Here is a 27,836-nt window from a genome sequence, read left to right as displayed (position 1 = left end):
AGAAAACGGGGTTTCTGGCACGGGAGAAGGATGTAATAGCCCAGCGGGTTTGACAGGTGGTACCTTGCGCCGCTGACAGTCAAATCATGTTTGGACGTAATGCTTCACCTCTGCTGCAATTATTGGCCAGTAATATTTTTCTTTGATGCATGTCAGTGTTCTTGTGAAGCCGAGGTGGCCCGCAGTGGATTCGTCATGGTAGGATTGTAAAGTTTCGCGGCGGAGAGCTCCAGGAACTACCAGCAGATAGCTTCTACCTGTTGATGAAAAATTCTCTTTGTACAGAATTCCGTCCCGTAAACAGAATGACGATAAGTTCTTTGAAAACACTCTTGGTGCATTGGCGGCTCGTCAGTTCAAGAATTTTATAAGCGAGTTGAGCTCCCGATCATATTGTTATTGCCGAGAAATAATAGCTGCATCAACAACTCCTAAAAAACCTGTGAATTCATCATCCCCTATAGCCGGTGATTTAATCGGTGACCTTGACAAACAGTCGGCATCTAAGTGTTGCCTTTTGGACTTGTAAACTACGGCCATGTCGTACTCTTGGAGCCGTAAGCTTCATTGTGCTAAACGTCCAGATGGGTCTTTCATGTTGGTCAACCAACAACGAGAGTGATGGTCATTTACGACTTGGAAAGCGTGGCCATATCAGTACGGGCGGAACTTCGCAACTGTCCAAACGACAGCCAGACACTCCTTCTCTGTTGTTGAGTAGTTGGACTCGGCGCGTGTGAACGTTCTGCTAGCGTAGGCAACCACTCTCTCCACACCATCTTGGCATTGGACAAGAACAGCACCTAGGCCAACATTGCTGGCGTCTGTATGGATGGCAGTTGGTGCATTCTCGTCGAAGTGAGCGAGGACAGGTGGAGTTTGTAGACGCTGTCGCAGCTCGTTGAACGAAGCTTCTTGCTCTTCACCCCATACAAATGCAACATCTTCTCTTGTAAGGCGGGTGAGTGGGGAGGCGATGTGTGCAAAGCCTGCTATAAATCGCCGGTAGTAGGCGCAGAGACCCAGAAAACGCCTGGCCGCTTTCTTATCAACAGGCCTTGCGAACGTTGCGACGGCTGCCGTTTTATCTGGGTCAGGCTTCACACCTTCGCGACATATCACGTGTCCCAGGAACTGGAGTTCTTCGAAGCCGAAGTGGCATTTTTCCGGTTTGAGTGTGAGTCCAGCGGACCATATGGCTTGAAAGACTGACAGTAGCCGCTTTAGATGCTCTTAAAACGTGGCCGAAAAAACGATCACGTCGTCGAGGTACACAAGGCATGTTTTCCATTTCAGGTCGGACAGAATGGTATCCATTAGTCTCTGAAACGTGGCTGGGGCTGAGCATAGACCGAAAGGGAGGACTTTGAATTCATAAAGCCCGTCTGGCGTAACGAAGGTGGTCTTTTCTCGGTCACGCTCATCTACTTCTATTTGCCAGTATCCACTTTCAAGGTCCATTGACGAGAAGTAGCGCGCATGCCGTAGCCTGTCCAACGAGTCATCGATCCGTGGTAATAGATAAACGTCTTTTTTGTAACATGGTTCAGCTTACAATAATCGATGCAGAAACGCAAGCTGCCATCTTTCTTTTTCACGGGTACCACTTGCGATGCCCAAAGACTCTTTGATGGTTGGATTACATCACCCTCTAGCATCTTCTTAACTTGATGCTGGATTACTTCACGTTCTTTCTGAGCGACGCGATATGGGTTCTGTCGGATCGGTCTTGCTGTGTCTTCCGTAATGATGCGATGCTTAGTCAGAGGCGTTCGACCCACTCGTGTTGTCGATGAGAAGCAGTCCTTGAACCGGTCGAGCCACTTCTTAAGACAGCATCTTTCAGTCGGTGTGAGACTCGAAACGATATCGACTGGTCGTGTATGTGGAGGTGATTGATCTGTGGCTTCCCCTTGCATGAGAAGACAGCCGTGAGAGCAGTCGAGCTCTTCGAGGTACGCCACAGCCATGCCTTTACCGATGTGCCGGCGCTCATTCGAGAAGTTGGTCAGAAGCACCTCTGCGCGCCCATCCACTAAGCTGACGATGCCACGAGCGATGGCGATGCCTTGGCGAAAAAGAAGGGCAGTGATGCGTTCGGCTATGGCGTCTTCATTACAGTGCACGCCACAACACACGGAAACAAGACTACATGACATTGGTGGCACGCAGACGTCGTCGTCGACCACACGTAACACCCTGGGTTCTTGGTCTGGATTATGGGTCACAGACTTTTCAGCGGCGAATGTGATCACACCATCGCGTATGTTGACCACAGCACCGTACTCTCTTAAGAAGTCCATTCCCAGTGTCATAGGTTTGTAGCACTCCGGTAGGATCAGAAATGTGACTACAAAAGCCACATTCTCAATCGTGAGTCTTGCTGTACATTTTCCCGTGGGAGTCATTATCTGGCCTACAGCATTTCGGATATAAGGGCCCGTCCATTCCATCCTGACTTTTTTGAGTTCGTCTGCCAATCCCAATCATTCACTCATTATGGAGAAGTCTGCACCCGTATCGACTAAGCCTATCACTTCAACGCCGTCAATCGTCACAGCGAGGTCGGCAGTCACAGTTTTCTCGGCGGAGTCTTCATCGTCGTCTCTCACGTGTTTTTATTTATTTATTTATTTATTTGTACCCTCAAGGCCTACAGGCATTTCAGAGGGGAGTGGGTTACAAGGTTATACAAAAAACTAAAAAGCAGCAACAAAAGTAGTAAGCATATAAGTACAAACATACATGGGCCCTAATCATACAATGTTAGCTAGAGCTGCACGAAACTGATGGTTGTCTTCGATTGCGGCGGTCAGTCCGGGAAGGCGGTTCCAATCTTGTGACGTCCGAGGAATAAATGACTGAAAGAAGGCATTGGTGTTGCATGGTATTGTTCCTACTTTGTGTCGGTGATCTATACGAGAAGAAATATATGAAGGAGGAGTAATTAACTCACTGAATAGGGGCGAATTATGGTAGTAAATTTTGTGAAAGAGACAGAGGCGAGAGTGTTTGCGGCGCGAAGTTAGAGTGGGTAATTGAAGCAAGTTTTTCATGGACGTGACACCTGCCGCACGAGTGAAATTACCGAGAATGAAACGTGCTGCGTTGTTCTGCACGAGCTCAAGTGATGCCACCAGATAGTCATGGCTCGGGTCCCAAATGGATGATGCATATTCGAGTTTAGAACGAACCAATGATTTATACAAAAGTGTTTTTAAAGAGGTAGGTGCAGAAAAGAAGTTGCGGCGAAGGTAGCCAAGCAGGCGATTAGCATTATTAATAACGGTATTAATATGAAGCGACCAGGTAAGATCAGTTGTTATGTGAATTCCCAGGTATCGGTACGACGTCACAGGTTCAAGAAGTGTGTTGTTAAGGTAATAGGAACCCGTCGAAAGGGCTGTTCTTGAAATGCGTAAGACTTTGCATTTAGTTGTATTAAGTTCCATTAACCATTGCTCACACCAGTTAGAAATTGCATTAATGTCCGATTGCAGTGCCATAACGTCGTTATCGTTGTTAATTTCTCGAAAAATAACACAATCATCTGCAAACAAGTGAATATTAGAGAGAACACAGCTAGGTAGGTCATTAATGTATATCAAAAACAAAAGTGGTCCCAAGACAGAGCCCTGGGGAACGCCGGAATGAACCGAACTGGGTGAAGAGTCATAGTTATTGGCTGTGACGAACTGGAAACGATTAGAAAGGAAATACTCAATCCATGCAAACAACTTAGGATCTAGATTTAACTTGCTTAGTTTGTAAAGGAGTAGTTTGTGAGACACTTTGTCAAAAGCCTTGGAGAAGTCGAGGAAGATACAATCAGCGGATGAACGGCGATCTAAAATTAAGTGTAGCTTGTGGGTTAATGAAAGCAATTGGGTCTCGCACGAGAACTTCTTTCGAAAACCATGTTGCGCGGGTGAGAAAAAAGAGTTAAATTCAAGAAATTTGACCAGATGGGAAAAAATTACATGTTCGAGAATTTTGCATGGAATGCTTGTTAGTGATATGGGTCGGAAATTGTTAGGCGTATGTTTGTTACCGGACTTATGGAGTGGCACCACCTTCCCGACTTCCCAATCCGCCGGCAGGATGCTCGTGTCGAGGGTCTGCTGGAATATTTTGCACAAAATAATAGAGGAATACACAACAGTACTTTTTAAGAACTTCGTATTAATAAGGTCAACACCGGGGCTCGATGAGGGTTTCAGTGACTGGATTATTATACATACACCACCTGAGTCAGTAACAATGGGGTCCATGGAGAGATAATTACAGTTCTGAAGTTCAGGTATTGAGGGGTTAGAAGAAACAACAAAGTTCTGGCAAAAAACTGCATTGAGTAGGGAAGAACATTCGCTACAGGGTATAATGGAACCATCTGGCCCAGTCAATGTAATACTATTCGTTTTAGAAGGAGTGATCACACGCCAAAATTTTTTAGGGTCGTCAATAAGCATAGAAGGAAGGGTGCGCTGAAGAAAGTGTGATTTGGCAAGTTTTACTGCTGCAATGTATGCTTTGTTGGCGGTTGTGTATGCGTTCCATCGGTAATCACTCAGGGATTTTTTAGCCAGACGATAGCAGCGCTTTTTTCGATTAGACAGCCTGTTTAACTGCTTGTTGTACCAAGGCGCCTCCGGGTTGGAATTTATTGTGCGCAGAGGGATGTACTTATCAGTTAGTTCGTGAACTTTATTTTTAAATAGGTTCCAGTTTTCTTGAACGGTACGCGTATCAAAATGCAACAAGAAAATCTCCAGAAAGCAAGCTAGTTGGTTGTTAATAGTTTCAAAGTCTGCTCTTGAGTAGTCGCGAATTTGCTTAGTTGAGGTCGTAGCCTTGCTTAGTGGAACGTTTATATTAAATGAAAGGAGCGAGTGGTCGCTCAGACCGGGTAAGTATGAAATCGGGGAAGCAAAATTAGCGTGCGTAGTTAATATCAAATCTAGTATGTTCGCGGTCTCTTGCGTGGTTCTAGTCGGTTCAGAAACGAGCTGGGAAAAAGAAAATAATGAACAAAGATTGAGAAATTCTGTTGTTTGAGATGAAGGTGGTTTGGATGCGAGGGTTTCCGAGGACCAAGAAATATGTGGGAAGTTAAAATCACCCATAAGGAATATAGGAGCAGTGGGGTGTCGTGTAGAAACAATATTCAGCGCATCGTGTAGTTCAGACACAAACGTTGGGGGATATGAAGGTGGACGGTAACAAACGCCCATAACAAATTTCCGGTGCCCAATGTCAACGCAAGACCATACAGATTCTAAATCAGTGTGAACGTGAATTAAGTGAGATGGATAAGACTTTTTGACAGCAAGTAATACGCCACCGCTTTGACGCAAAGTGCGATCGCAGCGATAAATGTTAAAACAGGACACGTCGAAAATTTCACTATCATGAATGTGTGTGTGCAACCATGTTTCAGTGAGTGCTACGATGTCTGCGCTAACGGTGTTAATGACAGAGTTAAGGGATTCCCGTTTGCTTGTTACACTGCGAGTATTTGCTAGAATTACGGAGACACATGGCGTCGGTGCTCTAGCTCCCCTCGCGTGTTCCTAGCTGGTGGGCCTGCCGGACAACGCAGACGCACTCGCCAAAAGCGGTGCGGCGGACGTGGCATTGGGAAGTGGCGCAGTAAGTGGCGCCCGTTTTATTTCTTTTACGCTGTCAGACACGGTATCGTACATGAAGCACCGGTCATCTATTATTAGTTTGTTATAGCGCAATTGGAATTGGGGAGAGTGGGGTTGGCCTTTGCCGAATTCTACAAGTTTCTTTCTAGCCTGCCTAGTTGCGACGGAGTAATCTTCCGATACCGCAATGTCTTTAGTTTTTAAAACAGCGCGGTCGGAAAGAATCGCTTCCTTCATCTTGAAGCTGCGAAATTTAATGATGACCGGACGAGTTTTGGAGCTGGAAAAGGTGCCTATGCGGTGAACGCGATCGACATCGTTTTCAGTAATGGCTTTTCCTGTCGCACTTGATAGTGCAGCTAGCGTCTTCTTCTCCGTGTCTTGCCACGATTCCCGCGAGTCCGGGATGCCATGAACGAGCAGGTTACTTCTCCATGACCTGTCCTCTAGGTCGTCCAGGCGAGATTGCAAGACGTCCTGCTGCGACATCAAGCGTTCTGCGGCGTCGCTGACAGCCGCCAGGTCACCACTCATCTGCTCTATCACATCCGACTTTGATTCTAAGCATTCAAGACGGCCGAAAATGTCAACCAGCTTTGTTTCTATTGCCTGCTGGCCGGACTTGATTTCTCTGATATCTGTTTGAAGATCCGCTTGCCCCTTAGTTAATGCGATTGTCCGTTCGTTGATGTCTTTGAGTATCTGAAGCATTGTGTTCATTTTCGGCAGCAGTAGGGGATTTTAGGCAATTCGACGGCTTGCAACCTTCCCCCCAGAGGTCACTGCTTTCAGTTTCCCCGCCGTGGGCTGGGAGACCGACCTCTGACGGTGTCAGCAAAACTACGGCGGCTTGGTGAACCAAAGCGAGCCGGGGATGGTGAGCGCGCCCGGAAGGTACAAGAGCCTTCCCGCCTACCAGCCTGGTCGCCATCGATGGCGGCACGGCTTTCGTCGAACTGTCGGCGCGTAGCTGTAGGTGCACTACCGCGGTATTCAGCTCGGCGATGTGGGCAAAAACGGTAAATGTGCCCTGGCTCTCCACAGTTGTAGCAGAGTGGTCGGCGTTCTGCAGTGCGCCATATGTCGGTCTTCCGCATATAGGGTCGCCTGACAGAATCCTGCTGAGCCCAGGCTGCCACAGGATACGGTTTGAGGTACTGCGGCGCTAGCATGGGCGTGGGTCGACGAACAGCGTCTGCATAGCTGTATCCGTTCGGCAGGTAGGATACTTCTGGAGCCAATGGACGACGCACAGCGTCTGCCTATGTACACGAGTTTGGACGGTGCGGTGGAGCGGAATATTGATGAGGAGAGGCAAACGCTTGTCAAAGTCAATGGCGAACGACTTCAGCGACGGAGGCTACCGTGGACTCCTGTTGCGGGGGCGCCTGTGACTGCAGTGTGTATTTTGTGTTCTCCTTCGCGATCTCCTCACGCACGATCTGTCTAATCAGGTGGCGTAGAGAAAACTTGTCGTTTGCGGTAAGTGCGGTGGCGCCTGCAGCTGCGCCGGTGGCCGGGCGATCAGACTGTCGGTACCGTCGCTGCAGCGCACGCTCTATTGCGGTGGCCTTCCTGCTGAACTCGTCCACTCTTGTTGGCGGATTGCACACAAGACCAACAAACAGCTGCTCTTTGACGCCCCTCATGAGATGAGTTAGCTTTTGAGCCTTGGGCATGTTGGGGTCCGCGCATTGGCACAGACACACCATATCCTCAGCAAACATGGCGACGCTTTCATGCAGCTGTTGGGTGCGTCCTTCAAGAAGGCGTTGTGCGTTTTCGCGTCGGTCCGCGTTACCGAAGGTGTCACGAAACCGACGACAAAACTCCTCCCATGTCGTCAATGTTGCCTCCCGGTTTATAAACCACGTCTTCGGGCCGTCTTCAAGGGCGAAGTATACGTGGAAGAACTTTCCATCGAGACTCCAGTAGTTCGATTTAGCTACCCGTTCAAACTGCTCAAGCCAGTCTTGCGCATCTTCGTTCGACCGACCATGAAATGGTTCAGGAATGTGCATATTCTGAACCGTCACCTGTGCAAGACTCCTTGCCATTTCTTGAGTAGGGTAGGCTGTCGGAAGTGTTGCTCACTCTAAAAGGCCAAATTCTGGTTCAAGACCTTCAAGGCGACGGCTTGAGCGGTGCACAGGCGTCCACGCGTGGCTGTCTCGTAGGGCTGGACTCGGGGCTTCTCACAGGGTCGCTGATCTTGAGGTGGTAGTACCCAGCTCCTCCAGCAGTGTCGCGGGTTATAAATTATAGGGGGTTTATTTAAAAACACGGACAGTGGAACTTGTAGAGACGCTCTCAGAGAAGGTCGTTAAGGGTGTCGTCTTCTTCACTCGCCTGCTCTGCGCCTCTCAAGCAAATCCACGTTCTTCGTTGTCGTCGCTATCTCGCCGCTAAATACAGCTATGCACGCGGCAATAGGCCAAACTTGCTGTTATAATTCGTTCATTAACTTCTGCTGTACGGGTGACCAGAGCTTAGTCAAGTTAAGCCGCGCTAGCACAACTTTTAATTTCAGCATTTGCAATGTGCTTTAATTGATATGTGGGGTTTAACGTCCCAAAACCACCATATGATTATAAGAGACGCCGTAGTGGAGGGCTCCGGAAATTTCAACCCCCTGGGGTTCTTTAACGTGCACCAAAATCTGAGCACACGGGCCTACAACATTTCCGCCTCCATCGGAAATGCAGCAGCCGCAGCCGGGATTCGAACCCGCGAGCTGCGGGTCAGCAGCCGAGTACCTTAGCCACTAGACCACCGCGGCGGGGCATTTGCAATGCACTTTATTGTGTACTGCGAAAATGAAATTTAGATGTGATGGACTAGATTAGATCCAATAAACATTACATACGTACTCCTATGATAAGCAGCGACAGGACTCTAGCCGACTATGCTCGGAGAAACACAAAAGGGGGAGACGACACACCAGCGGTGTGTCGTCTCCCTTTCTGTGCTTCTCCAAGTAGTTGGCTAGAGCCCCGTCACCTCATCTTCTGTGCTTGTCCGAATAGTTTGATTAAACCCCCTCGCAATTAGCACCCGACAAGCTCAGACAAGCACAATTCTATGACAATGGCAGCACATCGTGTTAACGTCGATTGTAGTTGAGCGCCATTCACTGACGTTGATTTATGTAGCACTGTTAGGGGCTGCCATCCTAGCAAACACAAGCGCTACATTTAATTAAGCCAGGGCTCGGTAAAGATACTTTAAAACTGTGTCACGATACGATATAATTGTACCCCAAGGTATTTTGATATATTTGAATTTGTACAGAATGGTGAAATATGTCGCAAATGGAAATCACTATTTCAAAGATTAAACACATGCGATTCGCTTCAACTGTTCGTCCGAACGCAAACCAATATAAAATACGCGGTGCTACCTTCTGCCCAGGATCCTCAATTAAATACCTTGGTGTATCTTTTACGTCAAACATAAGCTGGAATGCGCACATTGAACACTGTGGGAATCGAGGCTAGCCCGTCATCTGTGCACGGGCTTTGTTGCCTTTTTCTGCGTTTTCATGTCATGAAATGACTCCACTTCTCCGCGGTCAGCCGCACTGGGAGAGAGGGGAGTGACATTTAACCCCACTCACCCGGTAGCGGATGTCGACTATGGCGTCGTGCGTGGAGTATTTCGGAACGTTTCACGCACGTGCGCGTCGGGAGTGAGTCAGATCTCTCCGGGACGACTAAAGTGCAAACCACTGGCACGCGTACGCTCGCGTCTACGCGTCAAAAGCGTCAAATGCGCCTCTCGGCGTCGACGTCGGAGGGGCATACGCGAGCAGGCGCGAGGGATCAAGCCGGGCTTAATATTTCGCCTCGCGTGCGCTACGTCACCACGCGTACAGTGGCGCCAATCAACCAGAGGCCGCGATGACTACGAATGCTGTGCCTAATGGCCGCCGCTTCGAAGGCACAGTCGAGTGCTGAAAGGAAGCATTAAAACTACTCCAAACGTTCCTGAGTGACCGCTTCGTAATCTAGAACGACAACGAAACGACGAACGACTGCGAGTGCTACCAGCGTGAAGCGGTTTCGTGCCGAGTTCGAGCGACGCCGACAAATCCAGCGAATGCCGGCCGGCTATGCTAGCGCCGGTCCCGCGTGCGATCGTCGGCTGAGCGAAAGGAGCATGTCGGTGTTCTTGTGCTTTGATCTGTGACTTTCTGTGCTAAAAACGAGTGTTAAACAGACTTTGGAGGTTCGAAGGTTTGAGCGTGAGCCCTCGCCTACCGTGGAGGCAATTCAGATCGGTGTCATCTGCATCCAGCGCAGGCCTCTACCACCTAGTTCGTATGAACCAGCACATGCGAGGCACATCGGCTGAAAAAACTCTACGGTAGTTTGCGTCACAACATAGACACCATATACGACACCCGAAATATCGCGTAGTTCATACGGAGGAGTTTTTATCTGCACTGCGTTTGTTTTTACCATCGGTATTCATCATCGCTGAAAGCGAAACTCGCACTAGCCAACACATTTCCGTGATGTGAAAACGTACGTACTTATATAAGTGTATTCGCGAAACGTATGACGCGGAAACATTCGTTGGCTTCGGTGCTAATCGTTTTCGTGTGTTGCCAAGCTAATAACAAGAGTGCGCTGGTTGGTAGCAGTCAGATGTGACTTCGTGTCGGGTACCAGCGACGCTGACACATTGAGCTGTCAGCGGTCTCGTTTCCATTCACGTACAAGACAGAAACTCGAGCGTGCGTTGCTGTGGTGATCGAAAAAAAAAAGTTGCATGATTAAGTGCTGCTGGTATTGCCTGCTATTTCACTTCTCGCGTCTTCTGCTTCTGTGCCACACTCAGTAGCACATATGTTGTTTGGAGGCATTCTAACACACACATTCTTAATTTATAGTTCATTCTGATACTCATAGCTATAGGCATACAATGGCGCTTCTCCGTCGTTTTACAGTTTACGATAACATAACGCGCGTTCTGTTTACAGCTGGACAGATAACTGAAAACCTTGTGAGAAGTACCTGATTTGAAATCAGCTGCACGATGACACGATTGTGGTAAGAGAAGATCACCACATATATGCACAGAATGAATGAAGGTGCATTAGTATGGTGCTGCACTTTGTATAGTAGAAATGCAAAAAGTACCTCATGTGACTTATGACACCTTTCAGAGCTGTGCATGTATTTATCTGTGCCTCCAGACTGTAATGAGCTGAATATATTCGATAGTTCCGAATATTGAATATTTGTATGTGTTTCCAAGGAGTCCTTCATTTCTGTTCAGTTTTTTAGTATATGCATTAGCTTGGATTATATATACGCATTCACTTAAGCATATTCTGTTTAGTTCTGTTGGAAAACTTGCCAAAACTTTTGTACGGTGCTCTGGTGCAATCCTTTGATCAGTCAGTATCTGTCCCATCAAAAATTTTGGGCCTGCTTTATTGCATTATAGGGTATTTTGACAATTGATGACATGTGAAAGCCACAGTGCTTGGCTATAATTTCAAAACCAATGTCTGTCTCATCAAGAAGTGTCAGATGCATTTTGTAGATGTTAAAGGATATTTAAACTACCAGGAAAGTGCTGAAGTCTTCAACACAGCACTGATCCGCAATCACCACCCAGCTTAGAAGTCATTTGTAGAGCTCTCTAACACGTTCAAATAAAGTTATCAAACACTGGATTGATCTACTTGGTTTGATTCCTAATACCAGTGTGTCTGACTTTTTGGAGGCACTTGTATTAAAATAATGTCCTATTTCTCTCATTTATTACAGGGGTGCACTCAAGGGTAGTGATATTTGTTTACCTTCGCACAATTAATGTGATATTACTGTTTAAATCCTTTCATTTTGTATATATTGTCGCGGTGCAGCGCGAACCAAAGGCAGATGAACGTTGACACAGCGACTCTCAGCAGCCGAACAGCAAGATCGCCTTCTTTATCTTCAATCAGCCAGAGCTCTACTACCTGGTGTCCGCCAAATCCCCTTATTGTCGTTTTGGTCCACCAGTACACACGCGTCATTTGCCCTCCTCTTAATGAGCATCGCCCCGATGCTAAACCAGTAGTGCAGTTTTTTTTATCTGTTCTTTAGGAATTGTCTTGCGCAGTGACTACCTTTCATAAGGCTTCATGCGCACAACGTGAACTAGTTCAGGACGGTGCTGGCGAAGCCTCGTACTATATGAAGTGTCGGGGACGACCTCGTAGGTAACATCACTCAGGCGTCGCAGTACTAAATATGGCCCAAAGTATCTCCTCAGGAGCTTTTCAGAGAGTCCTCGTTTCCGTATGGGCGTCCAAACCCATACTTTGTCACCGGTCTGGTAAACGACTGTTCTGCGGCGAGAATTGTAGCGGCTCGCGTCGTACTCTTGTTGTTGCTGGATTCGCAGGCGTGCTAGTTGCCTTGCTTCTTCCGCTCGTTCTGTAAACATCTCGGCGTCCTGTTCGATGTCGTCCCATTCGTGCGCTAGCATCGCATCTAACATGGTTCGTACTTCCCTTCCGTGAATTAGGCTGAACGGGGTCATCTGGGTTGTTTCTTGCTTGGCAGTGTTGTATGCAAACGTGATATATGGCAAGATTTCGTCCCAATTTTTGTGTTCGACGTCTACGTACATTGAAAGCATGTCTTCAATTGTTTTGTTCAGACGCTCTGTAAGCCCGTTCGTTTGCGGGTGGTAGGCGATGGTCTTGCGATGGGTTGTTCCACTCAGCATGAGGACTTGTTCCAAAAGAGCTGCCGTAAATGCAGTTCCTCTGTCTGTGATTACGATGCTTGGTGCACCATGCCGCAGGACAACGTTCTCGATGAAAAATTGTGCCACCTCCGCTGCTGTACCTCTCTGGATAGCCTTTGTTTCAGCATAACGGGTAAGGTAATCAGTCGCGACAATAACCCAGCGGTTCCCAGCAGTAGAAGTAGGAAGTGGGCCCAAAATATCCATGCCAATCTGGTCGAATGGTGTTCTTGGGACCTGCACGGGCTGCAGGAGGCCAGCTGGTTTAGTCGGCGGTGACTTCCGTCGCTGGCAGTCGAGGCAAGTACGAACATGGTGTTTTACGGCTACGGTCAGTCTTGGCCAGAAGTAGCGCTGCCGTACTCTGGCCAACGTTCTTGTGTAACCTAAGTGGCCTGAAGTCACCTCGTTGTGGCATGCTTCGAGTACTTCGGAGCGAAGGGCTGCTGGGATGACGAGCAAATACGCAGATCCTGTTGAAGAGAAGTTTCTTTTGTATAGCACTCCACTCCGTAAGCAAAATGATGACAGCGCTTTTACGAAAACAGTTGGTGCCTTCTGAGATCTTCCCTCCAGGTAATTAATTAGTGCAAGTAACTCAGGGTCACCACGTTGTTGCTGTGCAATAGCGGTTGAGTCAAGCACACCGAGAAATGCTGTTTCCTCCTCATCGGATAGAGTTGCCGATTCAATGGGTGAGCGGGATAGACAGTCGGCGTCCATGTGGCGCTTTCCTGACTTGTGTACGACAGTCATGTCGTACTCCTGCAGCCTGAGACTCCAACGCGCTAATCTCCCGGTAGGATCTTTAAGATTTGTCAACCAACACAGTGAGTGGTGGTCGCTGATGACTTTGAAAGGGCGGCCGTATAAATACGGACGAAATTTTGTGACCGCCCATACCACGGCGAGGCATTCCTTCTCGGTTGTGGAGTAATTAGTCTCGGCGCGTGTTAGTGTTCGGCTTGCATAGGCGATTACTCTTTCTGTGTCTTCTTGCAGCTGCACAAGCACAGCTCCCAAACCAATATTGCTGGCATCCGTGTGTAGCATCGTTGAGGCTTTCTCATCAAAGTGGGCAAGCACTGGAGGCGTCTGTAGTCGCTGGCGGAGGTTCCTAAAAGCAGCTTCCTCTTCGTTGCTCCATTGGAAAGCAACGTCTTCTCTCGTGAGGCGGGTCAACGGTGATGCGATGTGTGCAAAGTCCGCGATGAATCGCCTATAATACGCACATAGTCCGAGGAATCGTCGGACAGCCTTCTTATCAGTCGGCACCGGGAACTGTGCAACAGCTGCGATCTTTTCAGGATCGGGACGAACGCCTGCGTGACTGACAACGTGGCCAAGAAATTGCAGCTCTTCATAGCAAAAGTGGCATTTTTCAGGCTTCAACGTCAAGCCCGCTGACCGTATGGCTTATAAAACTGCCTCAAGTCTTTTAAGGTGCTGGTCAAATGTTGCGGCAAAAACTACGACATCATCAAGGTAGACCAAGCAGGTTTTCCACTTCAACCCAGAAAGTACGGTATCCATAAGTCTTTGAAAGGTAGCAGGCGCTGAACATAAACCAAAGGGCAAGACTTTAAATTCATATAAGCCATCTGGTGTCACAAAAGCAGTCTTCTCGCGGTCTCTTGGGTCTACCTCGATTTGCCAATACCCACTCCTTAGGTCCATCGATGAAAAGTAACGAGCATGTCGAAGTCTGTCGAGAGAGTCATCTATACGGGGAAGTGGATACACATCTCTCTTTGTCACCTGATTGAGTTTTCGGTAATCTACACAGAAGCGCAGGCTGCCATCTTTTTTTTTAACGAGGACTACAGGTGACGCCCAGGGGCTTTTTGAGGGCTGAATGATGTCATCTTCTAGCATTTTGTCGACTTGCTCTTGTATCACTTCGCGTTCCCTTGCAGCCACGCGATAGGTGTTTTGGTGAATTGGTCTCGCCATGTCCTCGGTAATTATCCGATGCTTGGTTAGAGGTGTGCGGCCAACTCTTGATGTTGTCGAAAAGCAGTCTTTGAATTCGGCCAGTAGCTCAAGAAGCCTCTTTCGCTCGTTCTTAGGCAAAGTAAAGCTAACGTCAAGAACTGGTGTCGAATCAAGTTTTGGCGCCTCGTCGACTACTGCCAAGCAGCCTTCTGCGTCTGTGATATCGTCGAAGTAAGCGACGGCCATGTCTTTTGGAAGGTGCCGGCGCTCATCACTAAAATTTGTCAGAAGCAAGTCCGTGCGTCCAGCGGTGACACTGACGATACCTCTTGCGACGGAAATGCCGTGTGTGAAGAGGAGCGAGGTTATTCGGTCTGCTACTCCTTCGCCGTCAAACTGGACAGCGGCTGCCACAGAAACAAGCGTGCATGACCGTGGAGGGAGAACCACATCGTCATCAGTTAGACGCAATTGGTTTGGTCGCGCTTGTGTACAATCAGGTGCGCCCGAACTGTTGCGGAATGTAATCAAACTGTCTGGGATATTGATGACGGCGCCGTACTCTCGTAAGAAGTCCATACCAATAATTAGATCCATGCAGCATGCGGCGAGAACGACGAACGACGCAACAAAAGAAGAACCTCCTATGTCAATTCTCGCTGTGCATCTCCCAGAGGGCATCAATAACTGACCACCTGCCGTCCTTATTTGAGGGCCTGTCCACGGTGTCTTGACTTTTTTGAGGCGCATGGCGAGGTCCTGACTGATGATAGAAAAGTTGGCACCGGTGTCGACTAAGGCTGTTACTTTCTGGCCGTCAAGAAAAACACTCAGGTCAGTGGTCACAATGTCGTCGCTCTCACGTCTTGTCGTATTTAAAGCGTCGTGTAATGGGGGCTTTTCATCGTCATCTTCGTGGCCTGCAACCTTACCCCCGGAGGTCGCCGCCCTCAGTTTCCCCGTCGCGGGCTGGGTGACCTTCTTGCATTAACGTCCGCGGAGGTACGTCGGTGTGACGAAGGTGAATGAGCGGGAGAAGGAGAGCGGGATTGACGTCCCAGACCTGGCTGGCGGGTAGGTATTGCCTCCTCGTCAGAAGTACGGTATTCGTAAAAGTGAGAACGGGCTCCATGGAAAGAGGCGTCCTCCCGGCGTGGTATGTATTCTTCGTTCGCACGTCGATCGTCAGACCATGTTCGAAGCTGGCGGAACGAATCATTGCGGTGCCAGCAATGACGGGCAATATGACCTGCGCCTCCGCAGTTAAAGCATAGTGGACGTCGATCGATTGTGCGCCATGCATCTGTTCTTCGGAGCGGTGGACGTCTGAGCCTCAGTTCTTGCGACGATGCCCATGGTGCTGCTGTGGACGCCTGGTGGTACGTTGGTTGGCTTGGCGGTCGGCTCAGGGTCTGCTCTTGCCGCGGTGACCAAGGGGCCGTCGGCACTGGGTGATATGACGGCGATGTACCAGATGGTGAACGTCGCAGAGCATCGGCATAGCTCATGGCACGGTGCTCGTCCCCAGGACCAGCGGTAGAAAAGGCGTGGCGGATTTCGTCGCGTACCAGTTCAGCGACGGACGCAACGGGGGTTTGAGCAACTGGATTCCGGAACTTTTGAAGTTCTTCGCGAACTATCTCCCTAATGAGGTCTCGCAGGGAGCTTTGATCCTCAGGTATGGCGGCAGCATAGCATTGATTGGGGCGCTGCTAGACATTCGTTGATACTGCCTGCATCGTTGATGGAGCGCCCGCTCGATAGCCGTAGCCTCCTTGATGAAGTCAGCTACGGTACTTGGAGGGTGGCGCAGTAGCCCGGCGAAAAGTTGCTCCTTAACGCCGCGCATGAGGTAGCTTAACTTCCTATCTTCGCTCATGTTCGGGTCAGCTCGACGAAAAAGACGAGTCATATCTTCAGCAAACACAGTAACGCTTTCATTGGGTTTTTGAACCCGTAGCTCCAACAGCTGCTGCGCACGGTCGCGTCGATCGACATTGGCGAACGTATCGACAAGCTGTTGTCGGAAGTCGCCCCAAGTTAACAGACTGGCTTCTCTGTTCTCATACCAAATTTTCGCACCGCCGTCAAGGTAGAAATAGGCGCGCGAGAGCTTTTCTTGTTCAGGCCACAGATTAATCTTGGCGACACGCTCGTAGTGCTCAAGCCAGTCGTCCACGTCCTCATGGGCGCCGCCACTAAAGTGATAGGGAACCAGCGGTTGAAAGATGGTTACCTGTGAAGGCTGTGTTGGCAGGGGGCCTTGGGGCGCTGGTTGCGGACTGGCGTTGGCCATTTGGAGAGGTAATCGGCACTTGCGAGGTTTCGTAGAAGGCGTGAACTCTGGAGCGAGGCCTATCAGCCGCCGACTGAACCGGTGCACGGGAGTTGCAATGGGTGACAATGCGTCCGAGCTAGATGAACGGCTCCCAGTGGGAGTATGGAGCATTAGGTAGGGTTGCGTCCCAGCACCTCCACCAGTGTCGCGGTGCAGCGCGAACCAAAGGCAGATGAACGTTGACACAGCGACTCTCAGCAGCCGAACAGCAAGATCGCCTTCTTTATCTTCAATCAGCCAGAGCTCCACTACCTGGTGTCCGCCAAATCCCCTTATTGTCGTTTTGGTCCACCAGTACACACGCGTCAATATGTACGCCACTTTTGCAGTAGCCTCACAGTGAGCAGCCATATATGAAAATAAATAAGTATACCATCCGAAAGTGTTCCACGCTGTGCTCGGTTCCAATCTGGTCACTAATATCTGTTGCATCATGATGTGTCGGGTGTGTTTTATTGCATTAGAGAATATTTTGGCTGCCTTCCATGAAAGGTTCAGTTCCAGTGTTATGACCGATATCTGTGACTTCATGAAGAGTTGGGCGTCATTTGTCGTTTTAGAGAATACTTTGACTAAAGACAACGTCCAGAAGTCTTCCATACAGGATTCAGTTCCAATATTATGACCGATATCTGTGACTTTATGAACAGTTGGGTGTCATCTGTCGTTTCAGAGAAAACTTTGACTTAAGACAGCGTTCAGAAGTCTTCCACTAAAGATTCTGTTCTAATATTATGACCGATGTCTGTGACTTCATGAACAGTTGGGTGTCGTCTGTTATTTTAGAGAATACTTTGACTGAAGACAACGTCCAGAAGTCTTGAATTAAGGTTTCAGTTCTAATATTATGACCGATATCTGTGACTTCATGAACACTTGGGTGTCGCCTTTCGTTTTAGAGAATACTTTGACTGAAGACAACATCCAGAGGTCTTGCATTAAGGTTTCAGTTCTAATATTATGACCGATATCTATGACTTCATGAACTGTTGAGTGTCGTCTGTCGTTTTAGAGAATATTTTGACTGAAGACAACGTCAAGAAGTCTTGCATTAAGGTTTCAGTTCTAATATTATGACCGATATCTGTGACTTCATGAACAGTTGGGTGTCGTCTGTCGTTTTAGAGAATACTTTGACTGAAGACAACATCCAGAAGTCTTGCATTAAGGTTTCAGTTCTAATATTATGACCAATATCTGTGATTCATGAAAAGTTGGGTGTCGTCTGTCGTTTTAGAGAATACTTTGACTGAAGACAACGTCCAGAAGTCTTGCATTAAGGTTTCAGTTCTAATATTATGACTGATATCTGTGACTTCATGAACAGTCGGGTGTCATTTGTTGTTTTAGAGAATACTTTGACTAAAAACAACGCCCAGAAGTCTTCCATACAGGGGTCAGTTGCAATATTATGACCAATATCTGTCACATCATGAAGTGTCAGGCACAGTTAGTTGCATTAGAGCACATTTCGACTATGGAAAATGCCCGAAGGCATTCTACGCAGTATTTGGTTGCTATCTTATGGCCAATATCAGTTGTATCAATAAGAACCAGGTGTGCTTTGTTGCATTAGAGGATATTTCGAACACACACATCAGCCGAAAGCCTGCTACTCTGGCCTCAATTGCAGTCTTATGACTGACTTAAATCTGTCAGATCATGAAGTTGAAGGCGTGATTATTAAGTTGACTGATATAAAATATGTTGTGTAAATATACTGAAGGTACAAGCATATGCAAGATATTGTTAGTAACTTTGGTAGTGCAGGTATAGAAACCCGGTGGTTTGTAAACGTGATCAGGAGGGCAGCCACGCCTCATTCACCACAGAGAGGAGGGGGGGGGAGAGCTCAATGTCAACTCCATATATTAACATAATAGGGAGGGGGTGCTAAGTTAGCCCTGGGGAGGGGCACTGGGACAAACTTTTGCCCCCCCCCCTTCCTTAAGGAGAACCCTGCACACGCCTATGATAGACGTACAGCATGATGGACGCGAATGTTCATTCGCGGGAGCGGCGCACGCACCGATGTTGATTTCTGGTGCATACCGCTGTAGTTACTTTGGGCACTGAAATGTCAATTACTTCTAAAATAGTCTAAACTGTGGTGGTTGAAGCACTATCAAGTTGTTAACGTGTTCTCATATCCTTTAAAACATACATTCTCGATCCAGTTGAGAACGTGCCGTGCTGTGCTGAACTTGGACAGATCTAAGCCAAAAGATCAAGCAACATTGTGCATCGGCCTTGGACGCGTGGGCGTCAACGCGGTCGACGCGTGCCAGCAGTTGCGCGCCCTTTTCCTCCGCAGGCGCGACTAGACGCTTTTGACGCATAGGCGCGTGCATACGCGTGCCAGTGGTTGGCACTTAAGGGTAAATACGCATCTCTTTTTCGTCCATTGACTCCTATTGTTCGGGGTTCGTCGGACTTCGCCAACGGCACCTCGCGCCCGCGGCGAACGCCACCTTTTGTTGCCCCTCGCGAACGCTAGGCCGAAGGCGGTACAGGGTCCTAGCCCGTCGTCAAACTGTGCCGACCCGTATCTCTCCGCAGTGAACGCGAGTGCATTTTTTCCCTCGCTCGAGCCATCGGGCCCTTCGTCACGGTGTCACTGTGAATAACTTTTGCCCACGGAAACATGCTCGTGGCACTCCTGTGTAGTACTTCTCGCCCGCGGCATGGATAAGCCCATTCACGTTCCTGCCACGCATTCGCAACGGGCTCTGTATTTCGTTTTGGTGTTGCCGCAGACAATAAAGTGTTGCGACTTTGAGCAGTACCATGTTCTCGCCCCGGTGATGGTTAACGCGTGCCCTGCGGGTCGCTAAGACCAGACCCACGTTAGTGGCCGTACTCCTTCGGGATAGGTGTATACTACACTGGTGCCCAACGTGGTATCAAAAGCTCAAATCTTGTGACTGCTCTTAGCGAGTCAGTTCGTCTGCGCGGTTCGGGCTCGTCGCAACATGTCTACTTCGCGGGATTTTTGTCTGCTGTCCTTTTTAGCGCCTATTGCGCTTACTCAAGGCGCCTATTGTTACGACCGGGGTTTGCAACAACTGGTTGGCAGCGGTGGGATACGGCTCCGCGACAGAGAGTGACATGGACCGGAGGTTAGCCGAAAGCCCTAGCTCTGTAATTCGGCGGGATCGGCGCAGCGTACCACAACCGCATGTATTGGGGGTGAGTGCCTGACTTAGTGCTTGAGATGTATCGAGTCTTTTAGCCTAGACCCGTTAGAAGATAGGTATAACTAACAACTGTCTGGCCACTGTGGTTTTTATCTCGGCACAGTGCAGCACTGGATGTTTATCTGAGCAAGTAGGTTAAGGAAAAGAAGCTTGTGAAAGGAACAAGTGTTAAATTTTGCGGGAGTTTTAAAGGTACGTTGGAGTAAAATTAGAGATGTAAAAATCAGTAGAGTGAGGAAGAAAGAGGAAACAGGTTAGAGAGGGAGGTTGACCACGTAGTACTACTTCTGTGCTTAAGCTTGTGGTCTCCGCTGTTGAATTCGCCAGTCTCTAATTTCTCCAGACCCCGAATGGAAACGCTGGAGGGTTTTTGTTTTGTCACAGCTGAGCCAAAGCAAAGCATAACCTGGAAAACCTGTGTTGGAATGTTGACCTAAATTTTAACGACGATATGCTTGCATCTCAACTCCGTGAAGTATTTCTCGAAAGCAATAGTGTAAAGGTGGAAATCGAGCACTTCGGGAATACGTATTTAATGGATCAGGAAGAGGAAGAAAAGCACAAGAGGAACAAATAGGAAATAGAGCACAGGAATGAAGACCATAACAAGAAGATGCAGGAATTAGATGAGGAGATAAAAAGGATGCATCGTAAGGTGGGAGCATTGCAGCAAAGGGGCCAGACATCCGTAGATGTAGCGCACGAATGGTGCGATGTAGCGGCGGTGTCGTTTAAGGCCGAAGAGAAGGCTAGTACTTGTAAGGACATGGTTCAGGTTCTAACCCGTTCCGAGTTAAAAGAGCTCACGGTTAAAGCAGAGTGTGAGAGTTCCGTGGTGGTGGAAACAAAGTTAAAATTAGCAGGGCGTTCCACGTGAATTGAACCTTGCAGCCCTATAGACGATGTTTATGAGCGTCAGGGGCCAACGAAAGGCTCCAAAGTTTGCACCAAGGAGTGTGCCAAACGGAGAAAGCGTCCAAAAATCCGAAGCGCGGCAAAGCTCGCGATCAGCGCGGCGCGTTCGACGAGGACCTTCAAACGGCGTGGTGGATTCGCGAGAAAAGGCCCGTTGCCTTCTCTGACTGGCTTGAATCGCATGCGTCTGAGTGACCGGAGAGTAAAGAAAAGAAAAGCGCAATCTACGCGGCCACGGTCTAGCGATGAACTGATAGGCAGTTATCAGGACTGCGCGCGAGACAGGGGAGGAGCATATCGATGATGAAGAACGTGAGTGTGGGACAAAAGGCTCCCAAGTCCGCGCAAAGAAGCGTGCACAGGGGAGAAAGCGTCCGAAGGGCAACAGTAAGGCAAAGCTCGCGATGAGCACAACGCATTTGTGTAAGCGTTTCAAACGTTGGAGTGAAATCGCGAGAAAAGTGCCGTTGTCATCTCTGACGGGTCTGTGCCGCATGCGTCCGAGTCGCCAGAAAAGAAAAGCGCATAGTACGCGGCAGTGTTCGAATGATAAATTGCTAGAGAATCAACGGGACAGTGCGCGCGAAGGATCTAACAAGCATGTGGGTGCTGATGAGCATCAAAGGTGGGCGAAAGGCTCCGTAGACGGCACCAAGAAGCGTGCAAAACGAAGAAAGCGTCCTAAAAACAAGCAGGCGAAAATGAGGACGCGTTTGAGGAATGTGTTCAAATGGCGGAGCGAAATTACGAGAAAGTCGCCGTATCGCAAGCGTCCGAGCGGCCTAGGAGCAAGGAAAAGAGAAGTGCATTGTGTGCGCAAGTGGTCAGAGGGGAAACAGACCCTTCCGTTGTTTTCGCGGTGCATTGAATGGGGTGAGATTCGCGAAGTAGCAGGAAGGGACGACGGTAAGTTTGCTTCGAGGAACGTCGCGGGGTTCAGTTCCAACCAATGGCACGCGTATGCACGCGCCTACGCGTCAAAAGCGTCTAGTCGCGTCTGTGGAGGAAAAGGGCGCGCAACCACTGGCACGCGTCAACCGCGTTGATCGACGCCCACGCGTCCAAGGCCGATGCACAATGTTGCTTGATCTTTTGGCTTAGAACTGTCCAAGTTCAGCACAGAACGGCACGTTACTTACTGGAGCGGGTTTGTATGCCTTAGAGGATATGAGAACACGTTAGAAAATTGATAGTGCTTCACCCACCACAGTTTAGACAATTTTAGAAGTAATTGACATTCCAGTGCCCAAAGTAAGTACAGCAGTATGCACCAGAAATCAACATTGGTGCGTGCGCCACTCCCACGATTGAACATTCGCGTCTATGATACTGCATGTCTATCATACGCGTGTGCAAGGTTCTAGTTAAGGAGGGGGGGGGCAAAAGTTTGTCGCAGTGCCCCCCCCCTTCCTAACCAAACCCTGTATGGAAGACTTCTGGATGTTGTCGTTAGTCAAAGTATTCTCTAAAACGACAAACGACACCCAACTGCTCAGGAAGTCACAGATATCGGTCACAATATTGGAACTGAACCCTGTATGGAATACTTATGGACGTTGTCTTTACTCAATGTATTTTCTAAAGCGACAAACCACACCCAACTCTTCATGAAGTCACAGATATTGGTCATAATATTGGAACTGAACCCTGTATGGAATACTTCTAGACATTGTCTTTAGTCAAAGCATTCTCTAAAACGACAAATGACACCCAACTGTTCATGAAGTCACAGATATTTGTCATAATATTGGAACTAAACCCTGTATAAAAGGCTTTTGAACATTGTCTGCAGCTGAAATGTTCTCCAATGCAACAACTCACACCCTATTCTTCATGATGTGACGAATTTAGGTCATGAGGCTGTAATTGTGCCTTGTGCGGAGGGCTTTTGAATGATAAGCGTATTGGAAATATGCTCTAATGCAAGAAACCGCATCTGGATCTCAATGATACAACAGATACTGGTCATAAGAATGGAACCAAGCACTACGTAGAATGCCTCTGGACATTTTTTGTAGTCAAAATATGCTCTAATGCAACTAACTGTACCTGAAACTTTCATGATAAGACAGATATTGGTCATAGGTCTGCAACTGAACCCTGTATGGAAGACTTCTGGACATTGTCTGTAGTTAAAGTATCTCTAAAACGACAAACCGCACCTAACTCTTCATGAAGTCATAGATACCGGTCATGATACTGGAACTGAACCCTTCATGGAAGGCAGCCAAAATGTTCTCCAATACAATAAACACACCCGACACTTCATGATGAAACAGATATTAGTGATCAAATTAGAACCAAGCACAGCAAGGAACACTTTAGAATGGTATATTTATTTATTTTCAAATACGGCAGCCCAATGTGATTGATTGATTTGTGGGCTTTAACGTCCCAAAACCGCCATATGATTATGAGAGACGCCGTAGTGGAGGGCTCCGGAATTTGACCACCTGGGGTTGTTTAACGTGCACCCAAATCTGAGCACACGGGCCTACAACATTTCCGCCTCCATCGGAAATGCAGCCGCCGCAGGCAGCTCAATGTGAGGCTACTGCAAAAGTGGCGTACATATATACAAAATGAAAGGATTTAAACAATAATATTTCAATAAGTGTGCCAACGTAAACAAATATCACTACCCTTGAGTGCACCGCGGTAATAAATGAGAGAAATAGAACATTATTATAATACAAGTGCCTCCAAAAAGTCAGACACACTGGTATCAGAAATAAAACCAAGTAGATCAATCCGGTGTTTGATAACTTTACTTGAACGCGTTAGAGAGCACTACAAGTGACTTCTAAGCTGGATGGTGATTGCGGATCAGTGCTGTGTTGAATGCTTTAGCACTTTGCTGGTGGTTTAAATATCCTTTAACATCTACAAAATACATCTGACACTTCTTGATGAGACAGACATTGGTTTGGAGATTACAGCCAAGCACTGTGGCTTTCACATGTCATCAATAGTCAAAATACCCTATAATGCAATAAAGCAGGCCCAAAATTTTTGATGGGACAGATACCGGTCATAGGATTGCACCCGAGCACCGTACAGAAGTTTTGGCAAGTTTTCTAACAGAGCTAAACTGAATATGCTTAAGTGCATTCCTATATATAGCCCAAGTTAATGCATATACTAAAAAACTGAACAGAAATGAAGCACTCCTTGGAAACACATACAAAGATTCAATGTTCGAAACCATCGAATAATATATTCAACTCATTACAGTTTGGAGGAACAGATAAATACATGCACAGTTCTGAAAGGTCTCATAAGCCACATGAGGTACTTTTTGCATTTCTTCTATACAAAGTGCAGTACCATACTAGTGTAATTTCATTCATTCTGTGCATGCATGTGGTGATATTCTCTTCCAACTATCGTGTTATCGTGCTTCTGATTTCAAATCAGGTGCTTCTCACAAGGTTTTCAGTTATCTGTCCAGCTGTAAACAAAACGCGCATTATATTATAGTAAACTTCAAAACGACGGAGAAGCGCCATTGTATGCCTAAAGCTATGAGTATCAGAATGAACTATAAATTAAGAGTGTGTGTGTTAGAATGCCTCCAAACAACGTATATGCTACTGAGCGTGGCAGAAAAGCAAAAGAAGCGAAAAGTGAAATAGCAGGCAATACCAGCAGCACCTAATCATGCAACTTTCTTTTTCGATCACGACAGCAACGCACGCTCGAGTTTCTGTCTTGTACGTGTATAAAAATGAGACCACTGACAGCTGAATGTTTCAGCGTTGGTGGTACCTGACACGAAGTCTCCTCACACTGCTACCAAGCAGCGCATCCTTGTTATTAGCTTGGCAACACGCGAAAACGATTTGCACCGAAGCCAACGAATGTTTCAGCGTCGTACAATCCGCGAATACCTTTTATAAGTGCGTACGTTTTCACATCACTGAAATGTGTTGGCTAGTGCCAGGTTCACTTTCAGCGATGATGAATACCGATGTTGAAAACAAACACAGTGCAGATGAAAACTCCTCCGTATGAGCAACGCGATGTTTCGGGCGTCGTATATGGTGTCTATGTTGCGACGGAAACTACCGTAGAGTTTTTTCAGCCAATGTTCCTCGCATGTGCTGGTTCTTACGAACTATACGGTAGAGGTAGGGTGGCTAGAATCCAGAGGCCTGTGCGGTGTCACCTGCATCCAGAGGCCTGTGCTGGATGCAGGTGACACCGCTCTGAATTGTTTCCGCAGTAGGCAAGGACTCACGCTCAAACCTTTGGACCTCCGAAGTCTGTTTATACTCGTTTTTAGCACAGAAAGTCACAGATCAAAAGAATACCGACATGCTCCTTTCACTCAGCCGACAATCGCACTCGGAACCGGCACTAGCATAGCCGGCCGGCATTCCCTGGATTTGTCGGCGTCGCTCGAACTCGGGACGAAACCGCGCCACGCTGGTAGCACTCGCAGTCGTTCGTCGTGTCGTTGTCGTTCTAGATTACGAAGCGATCATTCAGGAACGTTTGGAGTAGTTTCCGTGCTTGCTTCCAGCAGTCGGCTGTGCTTTCGAAGCGGTGGCCATTAGGCATGACGTTCCGAGGCATCGTAGCCTCTGGTTGGTTGGCGCACAGCCCCTGGTTGGTTGGCGCCGCTGTACGCGTGGCAAAAATATCAAGCCCGGCTTGATTTCTCGCGCCTGCTCGCGTATGCCCCTCCGACGCCGAGAGGCGCATTTGACGTTTTTGACGCGTAGATGCGGGCATAGACGTGCCAGTGGTTGGCACTTTAGGTAGCAAGGCGATTCACTTATACGTGTGTTGTACAACCCGCTTGTCGAGAAGATCGTTCCAGGCGCTACCACCACGAGTTCGACTCAAAGTTGTTGTGAACAGCTGTTAGCATCTCAAAAATATTGACTCAGGACTGTTGAAAGGAATGGTTTGTTTGTTATTTTAGTTGTTTTGTACATAACTAGTTTTAACTTTGTTTTCGTTAGCGCCCTATCGTTTTGGTAGCCTATATGCATTGTATATATATACACATATATCTATTGGAGGGATAGTGATACGTATTAGAGCGAGTTGCAGGGCTGATGAGATGAGCTCCTTCGAAATAAGGTTACGGCAGCTGACAGAAAATTGTGCATGGTGTTTCTGTTGCGTGTCATGCGTAGGCACAATGAAATATCATGTTAGTGCACCACTAGTTAAATGGTGACTACGTTGCGATTGAGATCGAAGCCGTAGAAAAAAGTCTAGCACCTGTGAGGGTAACAAGATTGAACTGACTTTGATAACTGCAAATGTTGCGACGCTTAAGAGGCCGATGAAGGCCAGAATAAGTACAACGAGATGCTGTGCCAGGGTAAATCTAGCGAAACAGCTGAGATAGTTTTAGAACATCTGGCACAGACACAGTGAGGCTGTCCTGACGGTGAATCTTGCATGCAGGGTCCAAGCAGAGTTCGCCTCACAGGCAAGAACACCAGCTTCGGACAAGCAGAGTGTACAGAAGATGCGAGCGAGAGGCGAAGAAGCGTAGACGGAAGCGGAGTCGTAAAGGAAAGAGTACGACGAAGAGCACAGCCCGCTTGAAGAAAGCTGGTAAACGTTCGAGGGTAGTTTACAGAATTAGGCGTTTGTATGTGAATTAGGCGTTTGTATGTGTTACAGAATTAGGCGTTTGTAGTCTGTTTGTATGTGTCCGAGCCACCGGACAAAACGAAAAAGAAGAAATTGGCCCCGTATCTGCATGTAATCTGCAAATGTCGTCGAAAGACGATAGTCTTGCGTGTGGAGAGAGTGAACAATATATTTGATGTTCTGCCCAAAAAAATCAGTGAAAGTTATTTTAGAGGCGCTGCGTTAGAGTGCCTCGAACATGCAGCGGAGGCGAACGAGCGCATCAAGTCACGTCCCACGTGGGACATGAGCGCCACCTGGCAGTGTTCTTGGAAAACGAAGCGTGTTGCTATGAGACGGGTGTGTGCGCCCATTTCAGAGGTGATAAGGTGCAGAACGCAAGGTGACGGGGAGGTGCCACCACTATCGCGTCTTAGCAAAGCGTTGGCAACTCACCTTTTCGTGCAAGCATTGTATGGTCAGCGCAGCGTAATAAGCGCTACCCAAGTAACCACGGATATCCGTCGGCTGTCCGCTATGAATCCAAAGGTCGAAAAATTCGGATATCCAGAGCGGACACAGCACGGACATTCGCTGGACGTACAAGGAAGGTCCATTGACGGGATGTACTAGGTGGCTTTCTGGTGGATATCCGAACAGGATTTCAGTCGGACAGCCAGTTGCGAATGTCCACTGGCTATCCATCAAAGGGCCCCAAAGAACACATGAGAATTGAAATTAGTTTTGGAGTACTGCAGTGCATGAGCATATCCTATGCTCGCAGTCATCAGAAATTTTCTAAATCTTGTGATAATAGTGGGGCTTTAATTGCGTATGGTGATCCACAAGTGATCTGCTTTCAGATATAGAGCTCATATCTCCTTGTATAGCGGCCGGAGTAGTGGCGAATGTGTGTATCTGTGAGCAGACAGTTTCCGTGGATGGCATGAGCTGACTCGCATGCCGATTCCCAGGCCAACACACACGCTGGGGAAACCAGAAAGCCCTTCAAGGATGAGCTATTGTTTTTTTTTAATTTTCACGGCATTCTGAACTGAATGCGACGGTTATTTGAAACGTAAAGGTCGCGGGATCGAATCCCGGCGGCGGCGACTGCATTTCCGATGGAGGCAGAAATGTCGGCCCGTGTGCTCAGATTTGGGTCACGTTAAAGAACCCCAGGTGGTAGAAATTTCCGGAACCCACCACTACTTAGGCGTCTCTCATAATCATATGGTAGTTTTGGGACGTTAACCCCACATATCAATCCTATTTTGAAACGTAAAAAAAATATAGCATCTAGTTCAGGGTTTTTTAAGGCATGTGCACTTTTTGTCAGGGTTAAAAATATATGTGCTCGTATAATTTATGTTGTATACTGTGCATTGCTTGTAGTATATCGTGCACTTATCTTACTAGTTTTTGTCAGTCGAAAGTGACCAACAGTTTTAAAAATAA

At 47.9% G+C, this 27,836-nt stretch overlaps 1 protein-coding gene across 4 annotated transcripts in view; it reads right to left on the bottom strand.

The window, feature by feature from the left end:
* The window catches only part of LOC119161075 (uncharacterized), a 193,920-nt gene that overhangs the window by 65,155 nt on the left and 100,929 nt on the right, over window positions 1-27,836 (bottom strand). The gene's annotated exons all lie outside the window — the stretch shown is intronic.

Source organism: Rhipicephalus microplus, chromosome X, assembly GCF_043290135.1.
Source record: "Rhipicephalus microplus isolate Deutch F79 chromosome X, USDA_Rmic, whole genome shotgun sequence".
Lineage (NCBI taxonomy): Eukaryota > Metazoa > Arthropoda > Arachnida > Ixodida > Ixodidae > Rhipicephalus > Rhipicephalus microplus.
This window is presented reverse-complemented; position numbering and strand designations above follow the sequence as displayed.